Source organism: Stigmatopora argus, chromosome 22 (assembly GCF_051989625.1).
Source record: "Stigmatopora argus isolate UIUO_Sarg chromosome 22, RoL_Sarg_1.0, whole genome shotgun sequence".
NCBI classification, from domain to species: domain Eukaryota; kingdom Metazoa; phylum Chordata; class Actinopteri; order Syngnathiformes; family Syngnathidae; genus Stigmatopora; species Stigmatopora argus.
Window position 1 is genome coordinate 1,165,691 of NC_135408.1, and position 14,367 is coordinate 1,180,057.

Here is a 14,367-nt window from a genome sequence, read left to right on the forward strand (position 1 = left end):
GAGCTCAGTCCTGCAACGCATTAAGCTGGAATCTCACAGTTTGACTGTATTCTGCTAACAGGCAAATTAGTAAAGTTTCTTTTAAAAAAAGTCTCACAGAGCAGGCCCAATGGCTGAGTGGTTAGCATGTTGGCCTCGTAGCTCTGGTGTCCTGGGTTCAACTCCAGATCAGTCCACCTGTGTAGTTTGTATGTTCTCCCCAGGCCTGCGTTGGTGAAGGACATCTGCTGTCTTTCGGAACCATCGAAAGAATTGAAATATTTTGACATTAGAAGCAATATGGCTGCCACAACATCTTAAATTTCTGGTAAGAAAATTGTAATTGCTGTCTTTAGAAAGCATCAGGTTCTCATCAAGATAGACTTTTTTTTCAAATTGAATAATTTGATATTTTGCACTTACAAAGACAGGCATATTAACTTCCTTATGATATTGACCCTAATCATGTGCTTTTGATTCATACAGTATCTCAGAAATACCACGTGTGATGATTTTTCTTAAGATTTTTCCTTCAAAGTAACACATTTGTACTCCTATTAAGACCATGAATATGGAGGTGAAAATTGTGAATCAAGGGCGGCCCGGCGGGTGGTTGGTAAGCGCGTCGGTCTCACAGTGGGAGACCTGGGTTCAAATCCAGGTCGGTCCATCTGTATGTTCTCCTCGAGCCTGCGTGGGTTTTCTCCGGGTACACCGGTTTCCTCCCACATTCCAAAGACATGCATGGTAGGCTGATTGGACACTCTAAATTGCCCTCATGTATGAGTGTGAGCGTGAATAGTTGTTTGTCTCCTTGTGTTGTGTCCTTGTGCTGGCCACCATTCCAGGGTGTCCCCTGCCTCTGGGCCGAAGTCAGCTGGGATAGGCTCCAGCACCCCCCGTGACCGTACTGAGGATAAAGCGGTTCATAAAATGAGATGAGAAATTGTGAATCATTTATACGTGTGGGCGGCTTATATGAGAATGCATATGTTACATACTGTATCATAAATGCGTTGTGGATGTGGGAGGAAAACTGATAATTAGATGGTTTCACCTATCGCCAGCCACTCCTGATTAGCAAGTTGCTCCAAGCTCACGTTTGAAAGGTGATTTCTAAAGATGGCATGTTTCAGCTCCCTTCACACACTGCATGTTTAATAAAACTGAACTTATGGAGGGCTACTTTAGATAAGTAATTATTATCTCCAAGTCATTTGAGGCCCCCTAATGTCAAACATTGCGCAGAGAAAAAACATAAATTATGTCATAAAAATTGTCTAGCCCAGGGGTGGGCAAACTATTCCACAAAGGGCCGCAGTGGGTGCAGGTTTTCATTCCAACCCATAAAGAGGACACATTTTCACCAATCTGGTGGATTGCAGTCAGGTGCTCCTTGTTTTCTACAGAAATCTCAATAGTCAATGTGTCTGTGCTGAATCGGTTGGAACAAAAACCTGCACCCACGGCGGCCCTCGAGGACCGGTTTGCCCACCCCTGGTCTAGCCAAAAGATTTGTGATGTTTTGTTTTTTTTTTACCTGAAAAACAAAAGCTCTCTTAAATGGCTCCATTGGCAGCAGTTTATTTCACAAAGTAAATCTATATTTTTAATTTGGCTGAAAATCACCACCCTCTCGTATTTCCCACTCCATTACTTCATGATTAGAAACCAATTATTCTTCCAAATAATGAAGCAGTCTGGACACAACACTACAATAACTAGGAGCAGACCTGATTTTAGAAGTGTGCTTTTTTTGCTTTGTTTTATGTTTAAATCTTCGGGTAGTGGTGTTGGACAAAATATAATAGTAAGATTAAATGATAATAGTTAAAATTTCAGCTAATTAAAAAAAAAAAAACCTTTTCTCCCTTCATTACTATTCATGTTGAATGTTAACGTGGAGTTCCGTTGAAACATATTTCCCTACTAATTTTTCAAAATAGAAACTATTGTAGTTTCTGTGCTATAAGGTGCACCAGAGTATAAATTCAAAAGAAGACCTATTTTAAAACAGTTTCCATATATAGGGCCCACAGCATTATAAGCCACAGTAGACATAGTACAAGTAGTGGTTGGGGGCTTATGTTATGACGCAGGTTACCTCGGTAGGCTCAAGGCTCCCAAGAAGTCACATTCATTTATTCATCTTGTATACGACGCATTTTTGTAAGGTAGGCGGGGGTTGCTGGGGCCTATCCTAGCTGACTTCGGGCGAAAGGCAGACTACACCCTAAACTGGTCACCAGTCAGCCGTACGGCACACAGAGAGACAGTCAACCATCCGCACTCACAATAATACCGCCACTACCAGGAATTGAGCCCACGCCAACCCGCACCGAAGTCAGACAAGTGAACAAGTGAACACCAGGGGTCTCTAAACTACTCCAGAAAGGGCCGTATAAGAGGAAACCTTTCCACCAATCTGGTATCTTAGAAGTGCAATAATTTTGATTGCAGTCAGGTGCTTCTTGTTTCAGCAGAAAATTTATTGGTTAAACTATTTGCGTTGGATCGGTTAGAACAAAAACCTGCACCCACAGCGGCCCCCGAGGACCGGTTTGCAGACCCCTGCTCTACGCCATCAGGTGGTATAAGGAGTCAAGGCCATCATTAAAATCTATTAAGTGAACATGCAGGAGGTCAGAGGACTCTTTTGGATATGGCAACGTTTGGTGATACTAATTATTCAACATCATTTAAGTACCTGATGAGTTTAACATTAATATCTCATTTGCAGGAAAGGAATGATGATCCCAAGACAGGAACCCAACATCCGCCATCGAAAAGAGTTTGACCGGAAATTAGGAGAATATAAAGACTATTTAATTAGATTTCCATGTCCTTTTTATAGATCTTATACATCTGTTCATTTTCTATAATTTTGGTTTGTAATTTACAGTGGTACCTCGACATACGAGTGGCCCGACATAAAAGCAATTTGAGATACGAGTAAAATTTCAGGCAAATATTTATCTTGAGATACGAGACAAATTTTGATATACGAGCAGACAGCCGACGCGAGAGGCTGCTCATATGAACATCATGGGCACTGTCTCGCTCCCGGCTTCTCCATTGTATAATGTCTCTCTGGTCACAACTCCCTCGTGTAATGTCTCTGCGGGTACTGGGCGGAGCGTTGCATTTTTTCAGTGTCTTTTTCCGTTAGTCATTGCGAATGGCGAGGCGATCTCTAATATTAGAGTTATATATATATATATATATATATATATATATATATATATATATATATATATATATATATATATAATACTACTTGTTGGCAAGTGGTCGTGCGTTATCCTATTGTGAGGACATTTGTGTGCATCATTTTCGGAATATTTTGAAGGGAATACAAAAGAAAACAGCCCCTCTTGCATGTGAAAGTCAGGGTGGAGGCGGGGCAAATAGAGCCAACCTGGGAGAAGAAAGGTATCAAAATTTAAAACAAAATTAAAATTAAGTTTAGTGTAAGGTTAGATAAAACTTATTCTTGAGTGTGTCTGCATCGTAATCCAGTTCATTTAAATTTGTCTATGTTTTGTTACGAGCGCGTTGTCGTGCAAAAAGTTTTTTTAGACTACATAGTTTTTAATACAGGGCGGCTTGGCGTGTGAGTGGTTTGCGCGTTGGCCTCACATTTATGGGATCCTGGGTCCAAATCCAGGTCGGTCCACCTGCGTGGAGTTTGCATGTTCTCTCTGGGTGTGTGGGGGGTTTCTCTCCAAAAACATGCATGTTAGGACACTCGAAATCAGGTGTCTCAAACCGATTCCGCCAAGGGCCGCAGTGGGTCCTGGTTTTTGTTCTAACCGATCCAGTGCCGACATTTTAACCAATCAGGTGTCTTCTAAAATAAGTAGCACCTGGCTGCAATCAACTGATTAACTGATTACACTTGCAAAAGGTATCCTCTTGTTGAGTTGGAAAGAAAACCTGCACCCACTGCGGCCCTTTGAGGACCGGTTTGAGACCACTGCCGGTCTAAATTGTCCCTAGGTGTGAGTGAATGGTTGTCCGTCTCCTTGTGCCCTGCGATCGGCTGGCCACTGATTCAGGGTGTCCCCCGCCTCTGGCCCGGAGTCAGATGGGATAGGCTCCAGCACCCAAAGTGGTTTAGAAAATGAGATGGGTTCGCAATTGTAGATTTATATGTAAAAATATGGGGAACCTTCCAAAGGATGATACGATACGAGAGACAAACTTGCGATCCCAAAATGGCCAGTGCTTCGTTTTTCTTGGACATGTTGAGTCAATGTTGAGTACGGAATAACGTTCGCAATTAGTGGTGCACAGCTCAAAGCGTGCAATCAACGTGTGGAAATGCATGATCCAATCAACTTGCTCTAAGTGTCCTGACCAATAATTAGCCACATTGTGATCACGCGGATTACGCATGCACATGCAATACTGGCGTGTGCGCACATGCGTGCACTGTGCACAGCGCACAGCATTTGACCTTAAATGCATGGAGAAATCCGAGCTGTGTGTGAAGGCGTGTTATTTACGCACATGCTTTTGCGAGTTTCTCACTCGCTATGGAAAATGGCAGAGGAAAATTATTGGAAATAATTTTGGTTCAGCGACCAATAATTGATAATTTTTCATCATAAACATGAATATATTTACATTGTGAAAGCCCAATTGAAAATGTATTTATGGCAATATACTGCAATAATTTTCTACCAATTTTTTATTGCCGACCCCTGCCTCCCGCGACCCTAGTGAGGATAAAGCGGTTCAGAAAATGAGATTAGATGAAATGAGGTTTGCCTCAAAATGTTGTTTTAGTTTAGTTTTAGATATGAGTCAGCATTTGATAAAGTGCCAAATACATTCAACTTCCCTATAAAAACTCTTGAATCTTTAGAGTTTGTAAATTTCTTGTTCAGTCCCCTTGATTCCAATATGGTTTATAAATTAGTGAGAACATTTTACAGATTTCAGAATTACTTTTTTTTTAAACGATAGATAATAAAATCCTAAATTGAAGTCCAGTGTTATGTGTATTTGGGGTTTTGGGATGAATGTGTGTGCGTTCCCCTTGTGTGTGCTGTCCATGTGATTATTGTATGCGTTTCGCCTCTTGTGTCCCTCATGGTTTCCCATCGCTAGTGTAATCAGGTGTGTGTATTTTGTAATCAACCTCTGTCTGTCTCTTCAAGCACTGTCCTTGTCAATCTTTGTCGGATCGTCTGCTTTACCCTGCGTTACGCTATGTTGCCATGCCATGTTCCTTGTTTCCCCATGTCTTCCATGTCAAGTTTGATTTTGTTATTTATTTCAAGTCATTGTTATTTTCTTGATTCCCCTCCTGCCTCAGTTATTAAAGTTTTGTTAGAGCATTCCATGTCCTCGATTGCTTCCCCGCATTTGGGTAACACTACGTTCCACGCTCGTTGTCATACTTTCGTGACAAAACAGTTATTTTAATGTAATTTGAATCCCTTAAATCATCTGTCTGCTTGCCTGAAGAGTCATCTGATGTTGACAATTACCGCCACACGCCATAAGTGTTATTCATTTGTTCATTTTCCAAACCACTTATCCTCACAAGGGTTGCGGGAGGAGCTGGAGCCTATCACAGCTAACAATGAGCAGCAGGCAGGGTACACCCTGAATCAGTAGCCGGACAATCAAGAGTGTTAAATTAAAACACAATGAGATTTACTGTGGTAATAGCATTGAAAAAAAATCCTGAAAGTCTGAATACCTTTTACCAGCGTTAGTCTTGATTTTGAAAGTTGTTGAATCATTTGTTGCACCAATCATCATGTCAGCAATCCAGAGTTATGCGCGTTGCTGCATCATACGCAATCCAATAAGCAGCAAAAAAAAATCCTTATATGATCCGATTTCGAGTTTCTCATTGAATTCTTTATTTCTTGGCCACTCCTCAATTAGACTTGAGGCAAAATCACAATCACTCAACCTTTCTGTTTGTAAGTCAACCAATGACCTCAGACTACTGGTATGCTCACAACGACCAATTGACAGTTGTCCTATGTGCCTTGAGAGTGGAGAGAGCTTCAAATTAAAAGTGACAAGTAGCGCACGGTGAATAGCCCGGCAGGTTAATGATTGCTGCGCCGCTGCAGGCCCCCCGCCATCTGCCGGACGTGTAATGGAGGCCCCCCACGCCATGCCCTTTCCCTCTTCTCACGCAACCCGGGAGCCTCACAAGGTAATTTGGTGAGCGGGTGGCCGAGACGATGAAACGTGGCAAGAATTCAGATTAATAAATAAAAGTGCAGTGGCGCGGTGCAGTTCTCTGAGAGGTTTCTGTAAATTATGAGCTACAGGTGGCAAGGATGCTAATAAGAGCCACAGAGGAGTTGCGGCAGGAAGTATGGGGGTTATTACATACGTTTTAATGAGGTGCCGAATCTCTCAAAACATACAGTTATCCCTCGAATATCGTGGTTAAGGTGGACCGAACATGGCCGCTATAATCGAAAAACCACAAAGTAGGGTCACCCCTATTAAAGAAAAATATAACAAATAAATACATAAATATACCGTAAAACCTCTATTTCAACGGCATGCCTTTCTATTTTTCAAATTTTCCCCCGTAGTGCCGTTCAATTCGAGGTGCCGATCAATTAGAGGGTGCTGCTCTTTTTTTCGACTAGCTGGTCAGAGTTTTGAGAATAAGCGGTAAATTTTATGGATGAAAAGAGAAACCAGGTAACATATACATATTAATTTAACAAAAGGCACAAATACAAGGCGATTACTGGTAAGGAATTACAAATTCACTGGTGAAAATCAAGTGACATGTCGCTGTTGTAGCTGTCCTCGTCATTCACATCACCTTCCGCATCAGCGTCGAGTGTCTGAGTGAGTTCACGTTCATCGTCACCAGCATTGGCTCACGCTTGCTGGAGAAGTTGCAAACCAGTCTGAATCGGGCGGTCTGACCTGAAACAATGGATCTGGCAATCCTTTGAGCCGTCGAGAGCAGTTGGTGCTCGCATGTTGCCGAATTTGCTGTAGCTCTTCTCGCCATGCAACATCCAGTTCTCGTAGAACTGTCAGACTTTGGCCTTGAATAGGGCTTTCCAGTAGACCTCGGGGGCCTGTATAAATTTGGTGCAGCCTCCTGGAATCACGGCCACATCAATATGGAGCTTCTTCAATTGCTTCTTGGTGGCATCGCTAATGTGACAACAGTATGAATCTCAGGCAAGAAGGCGCTTGCCATCTGACGACCTTCTCAGGTTGAGAAAAACCTCTATTTCACCGGCATGCCGCTCTATGTTTCAAACTTTTCCCGTAGTGACGTTCAATTAGATGGTGCTGTTCAATTAGATGGTGCTGTTCAATTAGAGGGTGCCGTTCAATGAGAGGTGCCGTTCAATTAGAGGGTGCCGTTCTATTTTTCAATTCTTCCTCCAAGGTGCCGTTTTATTAGAGGTGCCGTTCAAATAGAGGTTTTACGGTATATGATATATATATAATTATATTTTATATATATATATATATATATAATTATATTTAATATATATATAATATACTACTAAAATGTGTTTAATAGAACTAAAATTTGACGTATTTCGTGGAGGGTAGAGACAGGGACATACGGGGGGGGCTTAGCAGGGGAGCCTTTTTGCACCGGTGAATCGTAATATAACATAAACAAATTTAAATGAACTTGGATTACGATGCAGACACACTCAAGAATAAGTTTTATGTAACCTTACACTAAACTTAATTTTAATTTTGTTTTAAATTTTGATACCTTTCTTCTCCCAGGTTGGCTCTATTTGCCCCGCCTCCACCCTTACTTTCACATGCAAGAGGGGCTGTTTTCTTTTGTATTCCCTTCAAAATATTCCGAAAATGATGCACACAAATGTCCTCACAATAGGATAACGTACGACCACTTGCCAACAAGTAGTATATATATATATATATATATATATATATATATATATATATATATATATATATATATATATATATATATATATATATATATATATATATATATATATATATACGAGAAGTAATATATACCTCGTTTTAGCGATCGCATCGACATTTGCGCTGAGTGATGGGGAAAAAAACAGTGCTCGTAGATATCTGTTATACACGAAAGAGATGCGGCAAAAAAGACAGTGCGCTACAATGATAAACATTCTCTCATGTCTTGCCCACCTAGCTTTCTCACATCTCAAATTTTTTCTCGTATCTACAGATAATTATTTGCTAGAAATTTTACTCGTATCTCGAAATGCTCGTATGTAGGGGTGCTCGTACGTACATGATAGCTTCTTGAACACTATAAATGCCCATAGGGGCTACCAGACAGCAATCCTATTTCTGCTTGCAAGTCAAAGCAAAAAAAATGAAATGATTGTTGGCTCCTACCTCAAAACATTCAATTTATACATTCCTCAATATACTACTGTGGTTGGACATAGTTGTTCTTTGAAATATATGATATCCTTTATCAACGTGGGTGTTCAGACACGTTTACCATTTGTTGCCTTGCAGTTTTTGTCACCTTAACTGTTGCTTCATTTAATACATTTTCTCATTTTTTTCCCCAGAATAGCTTCTTACTCCTCTCCTCATTCTTTTCTCACAGGACACACAATGCAATCTGTAAGAACCACCTTGATGAAACTGCCTGTTCCTATCCTACTGAGTCTTCATCATCACGCTCCATTGGAGAGTGCAGATTACAATGACAGGAATCTGCTGTTCTTCTTTTAAGTCCCATCAGAGTTTAGCCGGAAAGACATATGATGAATAGCAGAAGACAAAGTTAGTCAATGAAACAAGGTCAGAGGGCTGCCAAATCTTCTTTCAAAGTAGATACAGTCATATCTCTAATTACGAATACCTCTAGGTATGACATTTTCAGGTTCCAAAACTTTTGAGATTTAAATGAGTGCCTCAAGATACGAAGAAAGATCCAAGTTACGAAAATGTCAATACATTTCCTATATCCGTTATGATATTTTGAAATTTTCGCGAATGCACTGCTTCCTGCTTTACAACTTCCCTACACTCTACTGGGTTCTCATTGGCTGTCTCACGACAACCCTCCACGTTTCTTTGACCACCGTTGTCTGGTTAAAGTGTCTTCAATGGACTTGCAAAACTCTTCATGTTTCAAGATTCTCTTATGGGTTTTTTTCATCGCCGTTCGTCGTTGTGGGCTTGGAGTTGTTATGAATGGGCAAGCTGATTAAAGGTGGATCGACAAAAAATTAAGGAACACAGGAGTTAATTCACAAAGACTAGAATTTATTGAACAAAAGGAGCACGCCAAAAAACATGTTTATCAAAAGGAGACAACAAAACAGCATGACCGAGTCGGCAAATAAACTAAGGATCAAAAATACAACTAAACAGCAAGAACGAGTTGGCGAATAAACTAAGGTTTACAGATAAAAACAAAATACCAAAGTCAAAATCTCGGGGAAGTGTAGGCAAGCAGGGTGTTAAGCACGGGCAAGGCACGCAATACGACAATCCGCCGGCTGTGGCGGTTGTCCTTAAATACCAGATTGTCACATCAGCTGCTGGTTCGCTGATACCGCCCCACCCCTTTGTCTTAATTAGCAGCTGAAAAGCGCATCATTGTAGGCAACAAATATGACAGAAGTTTTTCTTGGAGGGAGCTGTAGCGAACTCACCGACCAGCCTCAACCTGAATGCAGTGGGCGAAATTGTGTCATGGTCAGCAAGGACGAGGTTGACGAGTTGGTCGAGGGGCACTAAAACGAATTCTCAACAGAGCATGAATTATTGAAATGCTCGGCAATACATGAGGAATTCACCAACAAGGCGACTGAGGAGGAAGCAGCCACCATTCCAACAGCACTCATTCATTTATTTTCTGAACCGTTTCATCCTCATTAAGGTCACGGGGGATGCTGGAGCCTATCCCAGCTGACTCCGGGCGATCGCAGGGCACAAGGAGACGGACAACCGTGCACACTCAAACACATACTTAGGGGCAATTTAAAGTGTCCAATCAGCCTACCATGCACGTGTTTGGAATGTGGGAGGAAACCGGAGTACCCGGAGGAAACCCACGCAGGCCCGGAGAGAACATGCAAACTCCAGGCAGGTGGACCGACATGGATTTGAACCCAGGGACCCAGAGCTGTGAGGCCGACGCGCTAACCACTCGGTCACCGGGCCGCTCCAACAGCACAAATCAGAAAAAAACCGGGGGAGAAATTTTACGAACTTTTCAACTTCGTGGAAAAAACATCCTGAAAAAGTGTTCACGAGTCGTGCGATCGCCCACTTTGACGACATTTGTCTTGTACATTTTAGAAACATTATTAAAAGTCGTCAAAGGAAATTGTCATAAGATCTATTTTTCTTAAAATGTCAACAAACACCGTCGAAGGGGAACTTAAATCCAAACAGGTAAGAACCAGTAGCGACTAATAAAATGGATGAAAAATTAAATTCCAAAGAAATCACAAAGTGTTAACGTTTATTATTGATTAATGTTGTTGATGTTGGTGTTTGAATTCTTAATGTGGCATTTATGTGGTGTGTTCATGTGTTCCCTCTCTGTTGCTTACCGTTAGCTTCTTCTTGTTCTTCTTGTTTCAACACGGATAGATTTGGTATGCTTGTTTTTCATTTTAAGACATTAGTAAATCATTTTCTCATAATTTACTCTCATTTTCGTGTTTCTCACATTTTTAATACAAAATTGAGACACATTGACCCATTTTAAATGGTTTAGTTGGTAGTTGTGTGAGGACCGTGGAACGAATAAGAGAATTTACAATTACTGCTCGATTTACGAAATGTTCAACTTACGAAAAAAGTTCCCTTCTCTACCACACCTGAATCAAATGATAAAATAATCAGCAAGCTGTCCAGGAGCTTGATCACGATCCTGATTTTTTTATTCAAGTGTGTTGGTGGAGGGAGACATCGAAAATAGACTGTATAGGGGCTCAAGGACCGTAGTTGGAGACCCCTGGGCTACATATTGTTGATCACGAGAAATTGCTGACTACGAGAATTTGTCAGGAAAATTGTATTTTAAGTTCCTCAACAAACAAAACAAAACAAAAAATATCTTTAAAAATCATAGCATTGTGATAATAGAAGCACTAAAGTAAGAATTTTACTGTTAATGTTGTAATTTTGTTGTTGACTACAAATGACTGAATGTAGTCAACGGATTCTAAAAGTCCTTTCATTTGAGGGAAATGTATTATAATCTTTTTTTTCATTTTCTGCACCGCTTTATTCTCACTGGGGACGTGGGGGGTGTTGGAGCATATCCCAGCTGACTTCGGGCATGAGGAGGGGGACACCCTGAATTGGTGGCCAGCCAATCGCAGGGCACAAGGAGACGGACAACCATTCACTCTCACACTCACACCTAGGGACAATTTAGAGCAGGGGTCTCAAACTTGCGGCCCGCGGGCCAACTGCGGCCCTCGGGACGATAATTTGCGGCCCCCGTCTTAATATGAAAGATTAATGTTCGTGCGGCCCGCAAAATTGATATGAATGACACTTGTGTTCGGAGCAATGTTCCCTCTAAGCTGCGCGCGTGCGCAATTGCGCACTACTCTCGTCTTCTCTGCGCAGTAGCAATCATATGGCGCGCAGTAAAAAAAAAAAATCGATTTTTTTTTTTTTTTTTTTTTTTTTTTTTTTACCCCTTTCCCCATGATGGCGCCGTTTAAGTGGCAGCCAATGGCAGTAGCTCTGTCCACTCATGTTTTTCGTGTTTTACAGCATGTTTTACATGAAAAATTAGAGGGAACATTGACATGCACCTGCTTGTGGCAGGTGTGATACTGGTGTGCCCATAGCGAGCAATGATGATGTCGTGACCGGATGATTCGCCTACAGACGTTTCGCCGACGGACGTTTGACAGACGGACAGGTCGTACTAGTATTTGTTAGTGTAATGATTAAATACAAATACTAGTATTTGTATTTAATCATTAAACGCTGTTTTCAGCTGGATTTGACCGAATTTGAGAGCATTTTGAGCCGTTTGGCGAATGGACGTCTCTAGACGTTTTTTTGCCTCCATCGCGATATCATCCAGTATTTGTATTTAATCATTAAATGCTGTTTTAGGATGGATTTGACCCGATTGCTGTCATTTTACGGCTCGGTTCTGCTACATCTGCCTGCCCAAGAGTGCTTATTCCCGGACTGCCATGCCCGCCCAAGAGTGCTTATTCCCGGGCTGCCATTGATGGTAGACGAACATTGATTTTTACTATAATTTGGACAACACCGGCGGCGGGCCGGATTAAAAATCCTAACGGGCCGTATATGGCCCGCGGGCCGAGGTTGAAAAACTTGTACACACACGATCCGGCGGGGCGAGCGTTCGAATCCCGTTTCGGCGAAACCTCCGTTCGGCCGAATGATTGTTCGGTGGAACGTCCATTCGGCGACGCCCGTCTGTCAAACGTCCGTCGGCGAAACGTCTTTAGGCAAATCATCCGAGTACCGATGATGTCGCTCACACTGGTACTCAGTGCGCTCAGGGAGGTTGTCTTTCTGCTCAGACCAACAAAAAATTAGAGGGAACTTTGGTTCGGAGCTGAATGAACCAATCACGGTGAGGTATACGGCTCTGGAGGGCGGGACATCGGCCGGGCTGTCCAGTGCCTCGCTCACTCACTCATTCATTCCTCCAATCAGCTGGGCGGAGGAGAAGCCGTGAGGCCGATCACTCCGCTCGGCGCGCACGCTCCTCCGCTGCTCTCAGCATAGAACTGAATGAGGCGCTATGATCCGTGATCCAGCCTGTGTCAGTGTCTGTAGCCATCTCCGCGATTGAAACGGAGAGCGAAAGTGCACATGCGCCACAAACCCGCGCGACTGAATGTGAAAGATCAACCCGAGACTCATTCCAAGTGGAAAAACATATTACAGAGCCCCAGAGATGTCTCTTTCAAAGCCTGCTGTGAAGAGAAAGGTCGGTGATGAGCACAGACAGTTTCAAGAAAAGTGGGGAGTGCAATATTTCTTTGTTGAACACAGGGGCACCCCGACGTGTCTCATTTACACTGAAAAAGTTGCGGTGCACACGGAATACAATTTGAAACGTAATTGTACTACGAGACATGCTGAGGAGTACGAAAAATACCAGGGAGATGAGAGAGCCAACCAGGTTGCCAGTCTTAAAACACGTCTTCTGAGGCAACAGGATTTCTTCAAGAAGGCTACCAAAGACAGTAATGCAGCAGTCAAAGCTAGCTACGCCGTTTGTGAGTTGATTGATCCTGTGCTAAGTGATCCCAAATGGCTCATGGACTTGGCTTTTCTTGTTGATATCACACATGAGCTTAATGTACTGAACAAGAAGCTACAAGGCCAGGGGCAACTTGTCAGTGCTGCCTATGACAACGTGAGAGCATTCTGCACTAAACTTGTGTTATGGAAAGCCCAGCTCTCTCAGACAAACCTTTGCCATTTCCCAGCATGCAAGGCTCTCGTGGATGCAGGCAAACCATTCAGTGGTGAGAAGTATGTTGAGGCCATTTCGAAGCTACAGGAGGAATTTGATCACAGATTTGCAGACTTCAAGACACACAAAGCCACATTTCAAATTTTTGCGGACCCCTTCTCCTTTGATGTGCAAGATGCCCCTCCTGAGCTTCAAATGGAGCTCATTGACCTGCAGTGCAACTCTGCACTCAAAGCCAAGTTCAGGGAGCTGAGTGGAGAAGCAGACAAGCTTGGGCAATTTTTGAGAGAGTTGACCCCCAGCTTCCCTGAACTTTCCCGAAGGTTCAAGCGGACCATGTGCCTTTTTGGGAGCACATACTTGTGTGAGAAGCTCTTCTCCACCTTGAACTTCAATAAGTCCAAGTACAGGTCCAGACTTACTGATGAGCATCTTCAAGCTCTACTGAGGGTCTCCACTGCTTCCTCCCTCAAGCCAAATGTGACTATGTGAGAAGAAGCGCTGCCAGGTCTCTAGCAGCAAGGAGTAGGCAAGAGAAGCCGTGTTCAGAATATTTCATGTTCAATGTTCCATTCAAGTTCAGAAAGTTAAAGGTTAAAGAGCTGTTAATACAGACATTTGAAATGGAATAAAAATAATTCATTTTCTCTACTTAGCCAGCCAGTGTATATCTACTGTATGCTCATTAGTATTATTTGGTTTTGTATTACTGATTTATTTATTTTTTATTCATCTTTAAGTTAATTTATTTAATTCATTATTTTTTGTTAAAAAATAAAGATATTTGATAACGTTGGAATGTTTTATCAGTGCTTTTCTTGTGGAAATCCTGATGCGGCCCAGTCTCACCCAGACTCGGCCTCTAGCGGCCCCCAGGTAAATTGAGTTCGAGACCCCTGATTTAGAGTGTCCTAACATGCATGTTTTTGGAGAGAAACCCCACACACACCCGGAGA

General features: G+C 42.3%; 1 protein-coding gene and 1 long non-coding RNA gene across 6 annotated transcripts in view; one reads left to right on the forward strand and one right to left on the reverse strand.

The window, feature by feature from the left end:
* The window catches only part of sgcd (sarcoglycan, delta (dystrophin-associated glycoprotein)), a 250,164-nt gene that overhangs the window by 148,936 nt on the left and 86,861 nt on the right, over positions 1 to 14,367 (reverse strand). The window lies entirely within an intron of this gene.
* Positions 1 to 14,367, forward strand: part of LOC144068304 (uncharacterized) — a 35,894-nt gene that overhangs the window by 9,616 nt on the left and 11,911 nt on the right. For 2 of the 3 annotated variants that reach the window (XR_013298148.1, XR_013298147.1), the window contains exon 3: positions 8,573 to 8,769. This is a non-coding gene — a long non-coding RNA (uncharacterized LOC144068304). Of the gene's footprint in view, positions 1 to 8,572; positions 11,365 to 14,367 lie in introns of those variants that run through there. The other variant, XR_013298146.1, reaches the window with a different exon arrangement.